Source organism: Tinamus guttatus, unplaced genomic scaffold, assembly GCF_059628265.1.
Source record: "Tinamus guttatus ecotype Peru unplaced genomic scaffold, ASM5962826v1 Tinamus_guttatus_pri_ptg000218l, whole genome shotgun sequence".
Taxonomy (NCBI): domain Eukaryota; kingdom Metazoa; phylum Chordata; class Aves; order Tinamiformes; family Tinamidae; genus Tinamus; species Tinamus guttatus.
Window position 1 is genome coordinate 2,832,488 of NW_028288752.1, and position 18,775 is coordinate 2,851,262.

Sequence of the window (18,775 nt, forward strand, 5' to 3'; positions counted from 1 at the left end):
CTGTATTATGCTCTAAAGTTGCAAAGTTTGGAAAAAACAGGTCGAGATCTGAATTTATGCAGGCTGGAATAAGTCTTGGGCTATCTGCAGTCAAACAAAAATTTAACATGTTTACTGGTGGCAGAAGCAGCGTTTATTTCTCTTAAGCATAGCCAAACTCACTTGTCTTTAAAAGCTATCTTGTTTGATACCCAAGTTATATTATTATGAAGATACAAATGTTTCTCTATGATGGCCCTAGTTATTCAGGATGCCAATTTCTCTCAGGCCAAAACTGATTTTTTTAAGGAGTGTGATATGGGTACCAAACCTACAGCAAAGGCAGGCAAATGCTATAGTGAACCAATCAGTAGGATCAAACACTGCTAATATCTCCGTTTGTAGTTTATGGAATATTCCAGTGTCACCAGAAACCTAGCCCCCCTATCACTTACGAGTTGAACATCACCAAATTGCTAGGAAAACACAGGACAAAGATTAGCATTTGCATGCAAACATCCTTTAAAGAAAACAAACTCAACCCCAAAGTCCTAAAAACAACCCAAAGTCTCACTATAGAGCCATGCTCACAGGTGGACACAATTTGGATTTGTAGGCTGGGAAAAATTAGATATTGATTCTGGATTTTTATTCTTACCTCCAAGGAGGAATATTGCTGAAGCTATTGCTTATTAGCAAATTGCAAAAGCAATATTGAAAGATAATAGCACTCCCCAAAAATTATGAGATCAAATTCTCACATCTAAACACACAGTTTCCAAGCAGGGTTATCATAAATTGAATCATTTTATGCCAGATGGTGTCAACAAGTCCAATTCAGATGTTTGGCATTTTAAAATGTAATATTTGGCAATATTTAATCCCTAGGTGACATTGTGGACCTCAAGATGTCGCGTACTTAAATGTCTTAATAAAAAGGATGAGATTATCTGACGAAGTACTTCGCAAAGCTAAAAACTGTCACAGATCTTTAGAGATACCACAAAAAAAATGAAACAGAAAATGCTGTTTAATAAATGGCTACATGAATTAAAGTCTCTGCAACCTAAAGACAGTCTATCTGAGGTTCTAAAGAGACTTTAGAAGAGACACTGAGCCAAAGAAAGCAGAGGCAAGAAATGAGCACCAGCCAGACTTGGAATATGCAAAAGCTTTGGACTATAAAACTGAGAGGAAAAAGTTGGGTAATATCTGAGAACTCACAATGTGTGCATTAGGTTTTCACTAAACATAATAAGGTCTGTGTTTCCTATTAGTGTGCCATTAAAGACTGCCATTATTTAAAGGATGATTTACTATGAAGATTTCATTTATTTAAAGGGAATGACTACAATGCCTCTGAAATAAAAGCCAAAATGCTAATTCCAAAGCCTTCGTTCCAGAGAAACATGGAACTAATGCAAAAATGTGTGTGGCTAAAGTATCCATAGGTTTCTCAGTTGTAATTAGTGCAAGATATTTGCCTAAGCTGCCATGGCCGGCTTTGGGCGAGACAGGTATCTAGAGCATGTATCACAAACCGTTATAAAGCTAATCTTGAAGTGAAGAGCATCTTCATTTCCAACAAAGAATGTAAGAACATACCACCTTAAAGCACACAAGCACGCGACACCTCTAAAACTGCATGGATATCTCTAAGAGCTGCTTCATGGAAGACATCGGCGCTGCCAGCGGGCAGAATCCCAAGAGCTCTTTTGGGAACTAAAAGGAAGCAGAAAGGGGCCATCGGATGTGTTTTGCCCAGGTCAGGTGGCCTCGTGCAGCAAGTTAATAATTTCTCCAGGCTGCTGGACAAGGGCACTCTGCCTAGCAAGTCTTCTGCTCTCTCCCCTCCCTCATTTATCAAGTCTGAGGAGCACTGTGGTATGAAATGTGCAGTAATGAGCATCATGTTCCTATAGGCGTGCTTCCTGCCCAGGTCCCCCCAGCAAGTTCTCACTGCTAACTCACTTGTTTCAATTCAGGCTTTTGTACTTTTAAAGGTTAAATTCCTAAGATAAAAACAAACAAACAAGCAAACAAACAAAAAGTCAGAGAAAAAACTGCGTGGAGCCAGTTCGGTAGTAAATCAAGCAGCATAGCCCAGAGGACTGTTAACAGGTACTCACTGCTTCCAAAACATCACTAAATGATTTGAATATTGCTTAGCAACGCCAACACTCTTTAAAGGGCTGCGACAGTAACATATGTATGAGCAGGTCCAGGAAATAATAACTTCGTGGCTCTTGCGCTGTAGCTTCTTGGGAAAGGACGTTTCCTCGGGCTGCTGTCCCTGTGCTCTTGCGGGAGCAGGTTCCCACCCCGGACCCCATGAAGCTTGGTGGGCTCCGCAGCAGTGACCGTGCCCTTGGGGCTTCCAAGCGCTTGAGAACATAGTGTTCATTGTTTAATTTGCTGTTTCTCCTTTGGCAGGAGATATTACTACATTACCAGGCAACATTCTGTGCTTAGAGATCCAAGAAGGTTTTTAAAAATGGATGAAATGAAGGTTCACTTAAAGGCAGGAAATAAATAGGGGAAGATCATGCAGTGTGACTCCCATTGCTCTTGGTAAGGGGAGCGTAGAGGAGATCTGGAGATGTTTGTGCCGGTCTCACTTTTCACAGCACTGCCTTGCAAAACTGGGCTACACACACACAGCATCAACTCCCCCAGCCGGCAGAAGGGTGGCAGCACCTTCGGCGATACCCGTTTATTAAAATCCCTCTCCCAGGATGGAGCGTTGCCCAGCCTAGCTCCATACTCTTGCTGTACTGCGATCGCTGCGTGGATTTCAGAATTAAAAACACAGGGAAGGCACATTTAGGTATGCTATTCTCTGGCAGTGGTAAATCACAGGCGTGAAAGGGTGGGGATCACCTCAGGATTATCGCAGAGCCGCGCGGGGAGCCATTTGCAAGGCACCCTAGGGGCTCTCGCCCACCAAGCGCGCTGCAGGGCTGCCATCTACCGGAACCTGCTAGGAGGGAACCAAGCAGCGGGTACGCAGAGAGAGCTGGTATGTCGGGAACTGCAGGGTGGAGGAGAAGGACAGGCAGGGACTGCTTGGGGAAACTGGTATTTCTAAGGATAAAACGGCATTAGAGTCACACAGCTGCCGAATGAACTAAACACTGGTCTCTCAAATCCCTGACACAAAAGGAGATGTTGGGGTACAGATTTCAGCAGCTTCTCAGCACTTCTCTGAGGTGTCTTTTCCAACAGGGCTTGGGCACTAATTCAAGACGTGCAAAAGAGAGAGGAGCAAAGTCAACGCGCATCCTACCCCGGGTACTGCTATGCATTCCTGATCCCGACAGCTATTCGAGCTGCAACACCTTGGGAAAGGCATTCATTGAAATTCCCAGTATTCCTACTGAATGGACGAGTGTCTCTTATTCTTACATTAACTGATCAAACTAACCTGGGTTAGAGGCCCAAGGGCAGTTTTTTCCAAATATGATCGAAATCCTGAACGAAAACAGTGTCCAAACACCGAATGTCTTCAACTTTCTGCACAGCTACATGCCTTACTCTTTTCTTTCCTTCTCTGTATCTATGTCTTTGTCTCCTTTCATCTTCTTCCTACAGTTCCTTTCACTTTTAATGTTTCCATGGCAATGACAGCAAAAGAAAAGATTAAATATCCTTTGTGCATTCCTTCCTTATTTTTTACATAAAATTTTAAAAGACAATGAAAGAAAAGAGTCACAAATTCCTCAGAGAATGATGTAAGAGACAATTTAGGACAATAAGTCATTATGTAATCATGTAGATTTAACAGCTAACAGCTATTTGTAAGCTCATCATCATAAACATTTAAACTGAGAATAACAGTTCTAAAGATATCATGTTAAAAAAAGAAAGTTCAAAAGCGGAATCAAACGGAGAGCAGAAGTTAAACTATTTAAGTGTGAAGTCTTAGAGCTTTTTGCATATGTGGAGATACTTTCAAGATGACTTCAAAAGTGTATTCTAAGTGTTTCTCACTTTACAATCTTTACATTATGGGAACTAATTGCAACTCCACATTTAAAAATAGAGTTTTGCATCTGAAGTTAAAAAGAATCAAGAAATTCCATCTGGAGGAACTTATTCAAAACGTGCATATATATTTTAAATAGACCTATGCTTTTAACAAAGTTCTCCTTCATTATCACATTATTCTAAAACGGGATGCCGCAAACAAGCTGCAGCCACCACGGCTCAGGAATCTTGTGGACGCACTAAAAAGAGAACTGAGCCGGTTTACATTATAAAGAAGGTATAATTTAACCAGAATTAATTCATTCGGCTTTTTTAATTTTTTTCTTCTGAAGTGCCCATGAAGCAACAGCAGGCAGTCCAAGCTCCTTCATGTTAACACAAATATACACCTATACACATGCAATATAAATCTTACAGATATGTACATTCAAAATTGTATTCCAATATAAAATAAGCAGAGGACGCAGTAGTTTCATAGCAGAGGAATTTGCTGTGAGAATCCTTCTTCTGTTTCTTGCTTTAGTTGTCAAATTGTGGCAACTTTGGAATATTACAGCAGTGATGCCGAGAAAACTGGCCTATTTTCAGAGGCACAAATTAGTAAAAATTCTCAATGATCTCACATAACAAATATAAGTACCCATAAGTAGTTGCCTTTAGTTATTGCAACAAGGTAAACTAACAGAAAAATGGGGCATTTATTCTGAAACATAGTTTAATCACATAATTGTATGTAAATGGAATATATACCATCTTGCAAAAATTCAGAGGGGTTTGAAATTAGAAGGGAAATGGGTTTTCTCCTGCCTGTGTGGAATATGCCTTGACTTAGAAGGCTCAAATACCATTTTGGGACTATTTTTTTCCTTAAAAGATCCAGACTGACCTTTAATACTGGTGAAGTGTTCTAGCTTCTTGCTCTTGCAAGAAACATTGTCCAAATAGCTGAGTTTTTTTTTTTGTTTGTCTGTTTGTTCATTTTTGTAGTTTTCTAGATTCCCACAAATTCTTGTATACATATTTGTTTTCAATGGAGAAAAGTGACAACTCTAAACACCTGCCTCATAACTAATTACCCCAGCTATTAGGGCTGAAGGACTTGCTTATGTTCACTTGTCTATAATCCCAGAATCGTTGAGACTGGAAGGGACCTCTAGAGACCATCTAGTCCAACCCTCCTGCTCCAGCAGGGACACCCAGAGCACAGGGTGGCATCCAGGCGGGTTTTGAAGATCTCCAGAGAAGGAGACCCCACAGCCTCTCTGGGCAGCCTGTTCCAGGGCTCTGAAATTGTGATATTGTTAAAGAAGGACAGAAACAGAACCTGTAAAATAAAAACTGGTGCGGAACTTTGGCACTATGATTGGTTGGAAAACACCTTTAACATACTCAGAAATAATAATACTGTTTCATTATCGGGGTACATAGACACAACGGCCCCCTTTGGCACAAAACCTTTAGAAATGAAGACACTGGTTCTAGCAGACAGCAATGAGCTTTGGTCTCAAGTGACGCTGAACTGTGGTGCGTTACAGAGAATTTCCCCAGGGCTGCACACGTGCTGGCACCGATGGCTCCATGCATGCACACTGGGTCTCCCCAGCTCAGGAGTCGGCAGTTCTAGGCACTTATGTCCAATTTCAGGACATAAGGCCAAGAGGTGGGCTTGTTTACTCAAGTCAGCATCACAAAGCCATCTTCATCTGAGATAATTTTGCCTTGGGAGTTTTCTGGAACATAGTCCTTTCCCCTGGCAAAAGGGAAGGGGAGAAAATGTTATATATTACGCAAAAATAGTACCCAAGTGTTCATATGAGTGCAGAGACCATGCATATCGACCTGTCTGTCTTTTCCAGATGATGCAGCACTGAGATGTGCTTGCACTGACAGATCCACTGTGTCACGGATGTCAGGAACCTGCAGTCAGAGCAACCTCAAGCACTTTCCCTCGTCACTGTGGGTAACTGTGAGGTTTTGATATCCACGGTTCTCTTATCTGCTTGGCTTTCATTCTTCTAATTAGGCAGGTCCATCACTTCTCTGCTCACTTCTTTAAGCGTTAATTTTAAAACAATATTTTAACATACAGTGGTTTATTACCCCATGTCTGCCACGCGTGATTATGTGACTTGCAAAGAAGCAAAGAGCAGGAATGTTGTTGGAGATGGTTGTAGCTGTTAGGACCACTTCTCAGAAAAAAAAAAAAAAAAAAAAAAGGCAGCTAAAGTAACTCAGCTAAAAGCAAGGGAAGAGTAAATATCAAGGCAAGAAGGGCCCGTTCTAGCAGCTGGGCAGCTGTTTAATTCCTATGTGGTACTTTATAACATCGACATGATGGTATCAGTGATGAGGATGGATGCAAGACTACCCGTGAAGATAATCACCATGTTGGCACTATTCCAACGCAGAAAGGCTGACGGGCTGGTAAGAGGGAACTCTTCAGAGTGGCAGTTATCATTCTGATCTGTCATATTCTCAGGCTACTTTAAGTCTGACTGATTTCCCATAGTTTTTTTAAGCAGGGAAATTACTATTTGTAACAACATGTTCAATATTGGACATGCAAATACAGCATCCTAAACTTTATAGTCTCATTCTCTTATATTTAATTGAGGTTAAAAAGAACGTAAAGAATGTGTCAGAGCTGGGAATATATAACAGTAAACTAATACAAAGAAAGCAAGGAAAACCAGTACTTACAGAAGCCCTGATCAAGCTTCCAAAAGGGACTTGTCAAGGAAAACGACACATATGGGCAGGTTTAAACCACTAATTTAGAAAATTGTGTGAAGGTTGTCTATTAAAAAATTATTCTTAATGGTGTCTGTGACAGCTTAATTTGCCTATTTAAAATAAACATATTCTGATTCCTTTTTTTCACTGTTCTCCCACTCTTAGATGATACAGGCTCATTAACAACTGGTAGTCAAGTACGTTCCAACAATAGCAAAGCAAACTGCTGAGGTTTATTACAGGCAAAAATAATTCTGCCATTCTAAAAAAAGTGGCAATTAGTGATTTCAGTTGGCCTTTTCCCCATAGTTTTTGGCAGAATGTTATATTTAAGCCTTATTGAAATGCTAGAGATTCTAAAATCTTATATATAGATTTCCTTGCTAACTCTATTTCAAAGTCAAATAGATAAAACAGTATCCATAAATGTGGCAACAATCTTAGTCAGAGAAATGGAAAAGTCATATTAGGCTGTCACAGTAATCCTTGCGTTAATGCACCTATATTGCCTGTATCACCCGTTCAGAGCTGTAGTTTTTGAACACTGAGGTTAGAACCTATTTTCATAGAGGAGCATTTTGAAATCCATTTAGTCAGTATATTCCTACGTATAAAACTTAAGCTGTGGGCTCCCCCTCTTGAGTTTAAAATCCTTTGCTTCCAATATCAGCAATCTTCTAGACATAACTCATCACGGTGCTTGAGGAAAATGGGGAGGAACTACTTGAGGCTCTTCAAACTATTTCTGCTTTAAACTATTTATCTGTACAATACCATGTTATTAAAAATATAGTTTTCCTGCTTTGTTTGTTCCTCAAGCAGACGTAGCATCTGATTTCCAATTTTGTTACTTATTTATAACAAGGCACAAGTGTACCACACAGTGTCACTTATTTGTCTATTTTTGTCAAAAAAACAAACAAAAAAACAGCTGAGGCATTAGTCTAGTTTTCCAAGATTTCTCTTTTACAAGAAGAATCAGCAGAGACCATAAAACTTCACAGCATCTTCAACACAACCTTTCGCTTCACACAAAGAAAGTTTTATCCGAATAAATAAGAGTTATGTCAATGACCCAGAGATATCTGGATAGGACCATGCACAACCAGCTAAAAGCTAGATGAATCTTCTGGGTGCTCTCCTGTTAGCTCTTCCTGTATAAGGAAAAATGAATAGAAACACTTTTTATGATGAAATTCATTTAGATTCTACAAGTTGCATCCTGAAGTTAAAAAAAAGAAAATAAAAAAAAAGGAAAAAAAAAATCAAAGGTCAAATCCAAGGGAGGGCTGAAGCACTAGCAGCAGGAGTGGATGTCGGTATATTTGATAAGGAGCCCGGCACTGAGTAATCTTATCATGAATAAGTGTTGAGAAATGCCAAAAGATAAAAAAAAAAATACAGACTACCAGCAGTAAACTGGGATGTTTACGCTTCTCTTTCTGGTGTACTAGACAAAATGTAAAAGGGGAAAATAGCCAATTCACAGCATTGATCACCATATAATATTTTAATATTTTTAGCTTTACCAGACACTGCAGCCAGGGCTGCTCTTTCCTCACCCTACGTAGGTCCTTCACATGCCCAGCCATCATGTCCCTGATGTTGGGAAGAGACCCAACCTTTCCCTTCTTTCGGCTTCAATAACTGCAAATTTCCATTGGTTCCACCCGCCAAGGTTAAACTCTTGCCTAAATATTCACTTAGAGAAAAGCACAGGCCAGAGAAAAAGTCCACACCATTGACCAGTGAAGAACAGATTATCCTCTGAAAGGGAAGACACGGGATCATTTTGGTGGCACACTAAGAGGAAGGAGTATTTTCCTGCGAGATTTGCCATTTGTAAGTGATGCATGACAAGAAGACTGTCTTATGTTTAATAGTTGAAGACAAAATTTTATAGAAGCGTAATAGTCAGTTCCCTGATACATGAGCAATCTCTGACTGACATCTGGGAAAAATTTCAAAAGATTTATTCTTATACTTTATACTTTAAAAAATCTTTAAAAATTACTCTTCAGATACTTAGAAAGATTTATGAAAAGATTACTTTTTCTAAAATAACATTTCATCCTTTGAATTATCTCAAATTGAACCATGAGATCCACTTGGACTGATACCAGTTCTCTCACTGACTATACAGCAAATGGACAAAATTAGAAACAGGGCAATCATAAAAAGTGGAATAAGAATATTAAAAATTAATGCAATTAACTATGAATATCTAACACAGGCATAATCATGTGCCTTTCAGAAAACCTGATACTAAAAGTTACATTAATACTCTTTCAGATTAAAACTTCATCCAGAAAGACTTTTTTTTTTTTTTTTTATAATAGTGTACTAGGTTGTATATATTGATATGCTAATATATATGGGAGGCAAGCCTGCAGGTTAGTGAGACGAAACTCATTACATAGAATGTAACATTAATAGTAGTTACTGACTTTCCAAATGTTTGCTGTGCATAAAGCTCCACCAAGAAAGATACTGGAGTATCTATTTTTAAGTATTGGGAACGTGATTGTGTGAGAAAATGACACATTAACAAATATCAGCCAGATGAAGTCAGAATTACATATACAGGCACAAAGTTTATGAGTCCCTGGGGACTAGAGTGTTTCTTATTTATAGGTGCATTGAACAAATACGTCATTATATTAAAATATAGTTTAAAGGCTACATTATAATAGAAGAGGTATAATGAAGACTAAGGGGACAGTACACCTAAAATACACTTATAGTGAGACAGGACAAAAGAAATACCATTTCTCATTGAAAAAGGAAAAAATGTACCATTTTTCTTTCTAAGAAGAACGAAGCGAAAGAACAAGTTCTGTGTGTATTAGAAATTATTCATGGATTTAAAGATATTAAGAGTGGAATTCTGCAATTCTTATGATTTTGGCTTTCAGGTCCTCCAAAAATAGTTAGTTAGGTAATTCCACTCAACATTCCAGAAGCAGAAAATTAGGCACCTACCTACCTGCATCTCCAGAATCAAGACCATCAAGAGTGTCCTGATGAAATAGATGTAACAGTTCAAACTATTACAACTAACCAGTGGGAAGGTCTTCTTCTAAAGCCATTCTTCTTCTAAATCGTTATCAGCAACAACCTGGTTGCTTTAACCTTGTGTGCTTCTCTTTTAGTCAGACCCAAGTATTTGCCTGTATTCCCCCGCACCATCCCCTCCTCCAGTCAAAACGACACCTACACTTTCAGGTATCTCTTCCAAGACCTCTGGACAGCTCATGGAGCACACACATGTTAACCAGCACCTGCTTGGTCCTCAGAAAGATTCTTCACTCAATCTTGATGCAAACATTCACATGGGGTCATCAAGCATGATGAGGAACATTGCAGAGACTACTTCATCATCATCTTTTTACTGCAATTCCACCCTCTGCTGCCCCAGCCACTATCATGATTTTGTGCTGAACTGCTCTCCAGTTAGCACTTGCTCCTTACTGATGCCACCACTGCTCTTGCTGTGTCTCCCATAACTTAAACTAGTCCATGCATGAACTTGCTGGACACACAATTTCCTACAGATCTCAGCCCTTGCATAGGCCACCAAAGGAGATCCTCTGCTGCTGAGGCTAGAAGGACATATCCTTGTAAGAAGACAGGAGGCATCAAAATCTTTCTTGATGCCACCACTACATCTTTTCTCTCTGTAGCAGCCTCCTTTTCCCAGTTCTCAACAAATGAATATAGTTTTCCTTTTCTCCAGAAGCCCAAGGAACTCACTCCTAAACTTTTAAAGCATAAAATACTACATTTTAACCTCCCAAATGCATGCATCGACGTTGATACCTGTATACTCTTTGGCATGTTCTCTATTAAATATTGTATTTCTACTTTTCTCTCCCCCAAGGCCAAATCTGCCTCTTGTAGCTTACAATATTTCGAGGCATATCTCCCTGTCATCAGATCCCTCCTCTTCCAACAGATGACAAAGTCTTCCTCCCACTTTACCAACCACAGCTCCATGTCACACATGATGTTCCCACTGTCCTCAGAGCAGCTCGGAGCTCCCACAGTCCCCAGCAGAGGGGACACCAAGCATTTCCAACAGCCTCGCTGGAAGACACGAGGGCCTCCTGTCAGCAGTTTTGAGAATTTGCCTGCTTTTTTCTCCCCAATACAAAGGCAGCTGCTGTTATTGGTTTAAGTAAAACTTCTCCTCCTGGATCCAGGTGAGGGAAATTTTAGCAAAGCATTACCAAAGTTAAGGACCTAATTAAACAGAATCGATTTCCTCTCAAATGTTTGTTCCAAGTTACGCTCTAGGAACTTCACTCAACCCTCGCTGCACAGGTGACTGATGAAGCAAGGAGGAAATCCTGAACAATAATATATTTGAGTGGCAATTATTTTGTATCCCCCAGCTGGTTCTAGCAGCTATTTCAAAATGTCAGAGCACTCATTGCATTTTGATGAAGGCACTTGTTATTTCTTAGTTGTGAACAAGACAGTCTGGGGCACAGCACAGAGCATTCAGGAAAGGCAATAAATGGGACGACACACAGATGCTACCGCAATCCAACAGCTCTGTCGAGGAGGAGGGTCACGAGTTTAATGTCGCACCATTTGGTGTAATGGCTCTGATTACCGCTCACTTGTTTTCATACCTATGGTAAAAGGTAATTAAAGTCATATCCTTTTATTTGTAATTAGGTTGCAGTACTGGTTTAAACTGAAACAGAAGCAATGGGAAGAACATAGGAGCAGAAAAAAAGAAGAAAATAGCAGATTTTAAGATCAGCAGGTCAGTAACTTTTTGAAGATCAATTTATGTCACAATTATTATTTTTTTAATTTAATAATGGCATGAGAATAATTAAAGACCTCTGCACTTTACTCTTTTTGCTCCAAACATCAGAAAGAGAAGTGTAATTTATAGATTTCTGAACAGAGCTTTCATATTTTACTCTTAGGGAAAAAAATAGTAAAAATGAAAGTAAAAAAAAAAAAAAGTATGTTTTTGGTGCCACTAAATATTTCAATCAGATTTTTTTTTTCCCTTGGAATAATACAGCAGTCATATAAGAACATACATAAAAACATACACAGGCACATACACACAAGGCTCTGACGCTGATAGTTTTTGATCACGGATAACGTCTTTGCAGGAAGTTTCCTCTAACTGTTGGGCTCTATTTTGTTACTGCTCTGGGCCTCTAAGGAGGTGAGAGCTGGCACTGAGAAAGGGAATCAGCAGGATTTGTCACACTATCTGATATATCGGCCTGTAACAAGTTTGGCATTGTGCCATTCTACCCTGTGAAAAAGGTCATAACCTAAAAAAGTGCTAAAAATGCAAAGAAGTGGCTACCAAAAACATCTGCAAGTCCAACTGAAAGATTTTTTAAAATGTTTCCACCAATGTTTGTAGCAAGGAAGTTTGTACAGAACTATGATCTTACTATTTTTCAACTGTAAGCAGCAATCATTTGCCATTTGGCACAACCCAAGATGTATGGAGCAATTTTTTCATACCAAAAGCCTTGCTCTCTGTCTTGAAAAGTTCCCTATCTAAAGCCATATGCTTGCTCAAACCTGCTTCTGAAAGCCTGCAAATGATTAACTGCTGCTTTCCAGCAGGATTAGTGCTGCAGAACCTGATTACTCTGCTCAGGAATGTTGCAAGGTTAACATTTTGGCTGGAGGTAGCAGTCAAAACATGAGGCAAGGCATGAGAAATAGTTTCAGAAACTGAACTTTTAAATCAAGTTGTTGTGTTTGCCTTTAAGGAGTAGTTTTAAAATGCAGTCCCCTCCCTAGGATACAGGTATGGTTGTGCTACAGAGAAACAGCAGGGAAACTACTTCATAAAATATTATTAAATAATATTGTTAAGGAATCTGTTTCAAAAATAGTAAATGTCAAAGCTGTGTAATAGCAAATGTCAAGGCTCTACGGTCTCACAGTTACCGGTAGCTTCTGCAAACATGATTTATTCCTTCTACTTCGCATGCTCCCACTTCTTGCCTGATTCCGCCTAAGGAAAGAGATTCACAAACTCTAGTAGCAGGTGAAATTACTGTCAATTCCCTAGAAAATGATGGCAAAACTAGGCCACTGAAATGATGATGAAGTTAAAAGGCAGGACAGAACTAGTCCATAAAAAAAGACTCTGTGTAAAGCAGAGTGGGATCCCTCAAAGAACCAACATGGTCCTGTCCTCCTTAGGATGGAGGATGGCAGTGGGGATATACAAGAAACCTTCCCTCCGAACATTTTGAAGGAAGAATTTAAGATTTTGGAGATATTCATAAGACAAGACCCTGGGAAACCTGCTCCAGCTGACCCTGCTCTGAGCAGGGTGAGATGATCACCAGAAGTTCCATCCGACCTCCAGTCTTCTGCCATATCAACAATACGTTTATATAAGGAATAACGCGCGCACACACACACACACACACACCAATGACTTATTCTATAAAGCCAACTCAAGGGCTGTTTTTGGAGTTAATGGGAGAAACACTGATCTCCAATGGGATTGTTTGGAAGAGAAAATCTTGATTAAAGCTTACAAAAATCTAAAATTGTTGAAAACCAGGAGATCATCTGCATTCTTATCATACACTAACACCGTTGAGATCTACTTGGGCAAACACTGCAGATTCCTTCCCTATTGAGAAACAGAGCCCTTAGCACTGAATTATCTGAACAGTCCTTGGTTTCCAAGCTAGTCTACAGCATGCAGTGTTTCTTCATGGGTTTGGAAGATTTGTTTTTCTTATCTATATAAATCCTATGATATAGGCTGAGGTTAGTATCTTTTTTTCCACTCCCAACATTTCTGTATTGGGAGATATATGCAGCTAGCTACCTATTCTTGCAGCTTTTGAAAGAAAATATGTTGGATTATTTTGAACTCTAGTTATGTTTTTTTACCCTAAAACATTTAACTATTAAAAACCAAAAAGATAAAACAAAACAAAAAAATCCACAGAAATATATATGTTCTAACAGACAGCCAAAGGAAAAAAAATCATTCTTTGTAACTATTACTCCTTATTCGATAAATGGTCTCATTCATCATTCATTAAAAACGGTTCATTTCCCTTGGCCTTTATTCACTGCTTAATATTCCTAATGAACTTAATGTAGCAAGTGATGTAATCAGACAAAGGAATGGCAAGAGCTCTTTCTGCCACTATAAGCACAATCATATTTAATTAGGAATTTAGTGTTAACTGAAGGCATTAGTTAACTATTAGAGACCCAAGGAGCAGCTTCTGCGTTAAGAAACAAGAGTGAGAATCTAATCGTTGCCTCTTCAACCTGCCACATGCATTAGCTACTCGTTCAATGAGCTTCACAGAACAAGATTTCTTTGATACTATTGGAAAGATTATCAAAAAGATAGTAAGTTCTTGGAGACCTTGTCCAAATTTTTTTTATGAAGGGATGGCTATAACTACTCATTAAATACAGCATATCTGAAAACAGTAAGTAAAATTACATTGCAATGAGTGAAATAGAGATAAAAGTTTTAGTTTTGAATTAATATTCATTATTTACCTGTATATTTGCCTTTCTAAAGTTGTTGTATACTGTATCTGAGCAACAGCATTCTCCACACTTTGAAGAAGTTGAGGATATTAATCAAATGTAATTAATAGAGATATAACATGCAAGTAAATACACATAGAACATTCCCTATATATGTATATGCCATAATATAAATGAATACATGAGAAAAAAAAAAGAATACGAGAAGCTCTATTTCTATAGACATTTATTATCTGGCTAAATCCTCTTCCACCCATTGCTTAGGGAAATGATGAGCAGCAATCTGTAGAACTCTACAAGACAAAGCACTAAAAGCCGATTTCTCTGCGCAACAGTAATAGAAAGTGTTCAGCTACTTGCTTGTTACTGTTTGATCCACTGTTATCGTTATATTTTAAATTCAGCAAATATAGAAAGAATGTTGAAGCAATTATATTTAGTGTGTCTTTCTTATATATAAATATATATATATATATAAACATATACATATGTGTATATATATAGTTTTAATTGATCCTTACAAACTCTTATAACCTTAATTGCTTGTTTCTGTCTGGAAATTATTAAACACTTGACAAGGATACAACACAAATTATAACATGGCATAAAAAAAGTCAATACTAGTTGCTCTTTTGGCCACATTAATTAAAAAAAAAAAAAAAGAAAAGAAAAAGAATGTTACTGGAAATTGCCACAGCTTACAAAAGTCAAACACACATCAAGGAAGAATAATGAGATAATAAGAGATGTATAGTACTCCCACACTGTTCATCAGTCAAAATATATAATATAATGTCCTGAAAAAAATGCAAGCTAAACGTGTATACATTACAAAAGCAGTTCTGGCTGACAAAAAATATTTTATAAAATATTTTTAAAAAATAAGTCTCAAAGCTATCAGTAATTCTTCAGAAATTATTTTTCATTTGTACTTATTTTCACTTGAGAATGTCAATAGATCAAAAATGCAAATACCATTTGAGTTTTTTCTATCACTGTGAAATGAATAATTTGATCCATTATGGTAGTCTGGAAAAAACATACCCATAGTACTTCATATTTAATGGAAATGCTGGTAAAGAGTTTCCATTTTTTAATGAAGCAGAGATAGACTCATTTTCCTTTCTACTTTCAAAAGATAATTATCCTATTTGGAGGCAAATTCTTTCCGAGGAAAGTCTAATAAAAATCATTGAGATTTTAGATTTATTTGCAAAACTAATCTTTTGTTTCTATTGTACATCTATATAGCCAATTCCATAGATATGGAATTCAGTTTGTTTACTGGACAGAACACACGAGAAAGCTCTAAACATCATCCAGGCTTCCAGATAATATTCAAATAGAACAGAAGATGTCAAAAGTTGGCCAGTGAAGCTCGGGGCACCGTTTGTTTTCATTACTTATAGATCCTCATTATCATAAGCAACCATTGCACTAGCATTGCATTGCAACCAATTGCACAATAAATGCCCTATGCAATAAATAAAAACCAATATTGCTGTGATAAATGAGTGCAATACACAATGGATGAATGCAATAAATTGCACAAGCTCCTTCATCATGCATAAACATCACAAAGACAGGGCTGTGTGTTGTCATACGTACGAAAGGCAAAATCGTTGCCTTGCTGTGGGCCATAACATTCTGCATGGGCTTCATGAGGTCTGTGCTCTCTGTCCCTGCTTCAGCTCCTCCAGGTTTGCTCTACCATCTTTTGCCCCTCACCTTGATTATTGCCATAACTCAGCCATTTGCTGTACTCCCTACTTACAGATGGTTTAACTGAAAACAAATTATTTTTTCTTTTTATCCCGGGTGATATTCTGCTTCTGCCAGTATAAGGAAGGTTCCCTCCTTCCCCTCCCCAAAAGGTACATACAGTCTCATCAAATGCTTTCCTATGAATTAAGCATCCTACTTGTAATTATTTCTGTAGCTAAGAGACCAAAAGAAAACCTGAGCACAGGAAAAAAAAATGCTAGGATACTGCAAAAACTGCATGCTCAATAATTTTTGTTTTCTATTAGCCATTAAAGAATCCTAAAAAATAACAACAATAATATAAAAAATACCATTATAAAATCTGCCTTAATCAGCCTTTTCCCCAAATCAGAAATGCTTTTTAAGATACACTAGCTGGCTCCGATGCAACTTTGGTGACACAGTCCCTGCTGAGGGTATTTCGGTTTATTTTCTGCAGGATGACCTGTCTTCTGAGTTACACTGATCTAAGCATTGGCTGTTCTGTACATACAAACAATACCAGACACTCACGTCCTGAAATAACCTCCAGAAGGTGTAGATCCCTGCTATCCTAAAACTGTGCCCCATTGGATCTCTCAAATACAATATATTACAACAAACAGTTGCATTGTAATTCTTTTATATATAGCATATCTATATTGCAAAATGCTTAAATGTATATTTTCTTTCAGAAAAAAAAAAAAATGTTCCTGTTTTCTTGGAAAAGGTGACATTTTGTTGTGATCTTCCCCCTCCTAATCTAGGGTTCTGGCAATTATACTCCAAATTAGACCCCATGGTATTTAAACACGAGTATTTTGTATTTTTAAATAATCCATTCTTTCAAATCAAGATTCGGTATCTTTCTTAAAAGCCCTAATGTTTAACATTAAAAGCACCCCTTAAGTATCTTGTTGGTATTGTTATAACATTCTTTGAAAGCTGGGATAGAAATTCACTTCTTGCAAGGCTGCAAGATTGCAATATTTTAATGGACAAGTTGCAATCCTTCAGATGTCATATTTTGGACTGTATGTAACTTTAATGGAGAAAATTCTTCAAGAGAAATAATTTTAATTTGTTTAGACAAATTCTAAGGAAATAACATAGATCCAAATTAGCAAGTTAATGAGTCAATGAGCTTTGCTTCCCTTTAAGGAAAAGCATCGAGTAATAAATATTTACACTGCAACCAAAAGATGTGCCCAAATAAAAGGACATACTATCTCTGTTCAGGAAATAATTAATTTCCTTTCCTCTTACCAGATAACTATGTTGCAGTTGCAGTGTTACATCTGAACAAGGAAAAATAGCAGAACACTAACTTTTTAAACACCAAGTTTTGTTTCCCAGATCGTAAGTGGGATCCAGGAGATACTGCTGCTAAATGCAAACAAGTTCTATGAATTATCAGATTTTTAAAAAGAAATACCATTAAATAAGCATTTTATGTTCCAAAACAGGATTTGCTGCACTTCCATGTTTACTCAGTCCAATATTAGTTATTGCAATTCAAAACAGATGCAAAATCCATGCAAACCAAGTATGCAGCATATAAGAATTTTGTATCATTTTGACACCATTAAATGATAGAAACCTCAGAATCCTGCACTACTTGCCACGTACATGAGCAACAACCATTATGAAATATGCTGAAATGTCAAAGATGATGCAAAGAATCTAAAAAGTTCAGCTAACTTAGCACATGTGCATATTATGTTTTGAAGAAGCAAAAAGCTTACACTGGAGATTTGTGAATATTTCCCATAATGGGCAGTGAATTACATGTCAGCTTGATGCTTAGAATTATTCTTTCCACCAACAACTTCATAACTACAGCTGGGGAAAAAACAGTACAGTGACCCCAAAAAATAACCCCCCCAAAATAAAGAAATTGGTACTTCGAATATTTGATTTATTACTTTTTTTTTTCTCCACGGCTAGAAGTGGGAAATTTTCATCCATATGCAACAGCATCCAAATTATATTTGGCACTTGCCATATCCAAGGTTAAATTCAATGTCAGTGCACTCAAACAGCTTTTTATTTACTGATATCCATAAGGACAAAATTTCACCTAGAAACTCAATTCAAAGTCATACAGGTTAAGATGATAAGGAACACACTAGGCCTTTTGGAGAGATATGTAATCAAAATATTCACAACTGAAAATAAATAAGGGGTTATGCTCAAGAGTCTGTTAGTTTATCAGATGTTAGCTAATTCATGGTAGGAATCAGAGATCCTGTTGGGAAAGGATTATGAAAATAAAATTCTCCTTGTATATATTCAATCATTTAATGGCTTGTCAGGGCAGTTTTACATAGGGAGAAAAAAAAAAAAAAGATGCAGCTTTCTCACAAGTGCCTTTATTTTATTTTATTCTATTCTATTCTATTTTATTAAGCAGTAAAAACTAATGTAGAGTTTGGTCCTGTGCATGTATATTTAGCAATTTTCATTAACTCCACCTGGCACCTCGGCAACACTAAATTTGTGGCCACTGAATTTTAACCAATTCTTTTCTGTTGAGTCTTTCAGTACTGCACGATCCTTTTGCTATTACTTTTTAATCAACTTTCTGCATGGCTGTTCTAAAACAACCCTACCTGTAGGGTAGGGTTGCTACCTGTAAAGTTAAATACCTAATTACTTAGAACTTTTCCAAACCATTTATAGATATATTTATACACAATCATTTAGTCCGTGAGAAAGTCAGACTTGCTGGGCCTCAGTTCCATGACCTACTCTTCAGATTTCTTTTTAAAGATGAGTATTTTCCTTTCTTCTAAGCTGGCTCAAT

The 18,775-nt window shown here is 37.7% G+C and overlaps 1 protein-coding gene across 3 annotated transcripts in view; it reads right to left on the reverse strand.

Moving 5' to 3' along the window:
* CTNNA2 (catenin alpha 2) overlaps window positions 1-18,775 on the reverse strand; it is a 395,828-nt gene that overhangs the window by 249,241 nt on the left and 127,812 nt on the right. The window lies entirely within an intron of this gene.